We start from the raw sequence: 1,623 nt of genomic DNA on the forward strand, positions 1-1,623 counted from the left end.
ATAGTGATTTCTTGGATTACAATATCAGTTTTCCCCTCAATTATCCAAAGTATACTTTGGATTGACAAAGCATATGAGATTTTGGATGAATTAATGGAAAGAGTCTCACAAAGTAATTTATTTTGTATACAAGACTTACAAGAATCCACTGTAAACTTCAAACAAGGTGAGTTGAGTGTAACTAGTTATTTTAGTGAGTTGAAGATTTTATGGGATGAATTAAACAATTTTAAGCATCTTCCAAAATGTTGTTATGAAATACAATGTTCTTGCAATGCCCTCCTTAATGCAAGGAAGTACTGAATAGATGATAAAGTAATTAGGTTTATAAATGGGTTAAATGACAACTATGCTACTGTAAGGTCTCGAATTATGTTGATTGAGTCCTTATCCAATATAAGCAAAGTCTTCTCCTTAGTGGTTCTATGGGAAAGACAACTATATCGACGTGAATATTTTTTTATATACTGAAACAAATGGCCCCTAAGTGAGTTTAAGATTATATTTTCTCATACTTGGATTCTAAATAATCTCTTACGTGGAAGTGTGTTATGTTCAATTGCAATGTCATGTTGCACAAGTTTGCTACATACGCGATTTTGTTAGAATTTTGAAAGAAAAATTGACTAAATGACAATTTCTGCATAATCAAGTAAATTGGAGGATGAAAGTCAGACAAAAAAGAAGTTATTATACTACATTTTACTTTAAACAACTAGAGGACTTTCAATTTCAACCATGCAACGTTCATCAAATAGTTTAAAAAAAAATAAGTTTAGGCTTTTTGTTCTGAAATTATTAAGCTTTTAAATCAGATGCATAATAGTTTATGAAAATAATTTTACTCTATACGACGATTATTATATTACTGTGAGATGTACAATCACTTAATTAATTGTAAAATTCGTCTCAATTACTTAGTTATTTGAGATGAATTGTGGCAATAATTATCACCTGTAAGAATTTTCTGCTAATGCACATATAAATAAACATTATATCATGAAAACATGTTTATATGTGTTCTGTAGTATGGAGGTAGTAGTTAGAGTATTGATTTTCATGTTGTATCTAAGCAAGAACTAACTTCGGGTTGTCTTGGATATGTACCTGAAAATGGATTTTAACCTTCATACAAGTTAGTATAAGTGAAGATATGTAGAGAAAAGGTAGAATGAGAGTATGAGAGTATGAGTGATCTCCTTGTGAGGAGTTTCTCCAATTTATAGAGAGGTCGAATGACGTATACTTCAAGATTGGTGCTTTAAACATGACAAGTTATCCTGATATATCTTTGCCAGACTGACAGGGGGTGCTTTAATCGTAATGGGCCATCACAATACGTCAGTACTCTAATTGTTATAGTGTTCTTGAGAGGGAAGGTCGCTTGTCATGCTTTTGCTCAGACTGTTGTAGCCGCATACCAGGCCAACTCTTGTTGTGTGAGAGGGAAAAGCCAAGAATATTCATATGTTGTATTCAACCATGTAGCAGGGTTCTGAGTAATATAGGCGACATGTTCAATGCTATAGCAAGCCTTTATGGATTTGTAGGTGCTGACTAAACCATGTCTTGTTATTGTCATTATTTTACATAGCTAGGTCAGTCATCTAGGTATGATCGACA

Source organism: Lupinus angustifolius, chromosome LG08 (assembly GCF_001865875.1).
Source record: "Lupinus angustifolius cultivar Tanjil chromosome LG08, LupAngTanjil_v1.0, whole genome shotgun sequence".
NCBI lineage: Eukaryota > Viridiplantae > Streptophyta > Magnoliopsida > Fabales > Fabaceae > Lupinus > Lupinus angustifolius.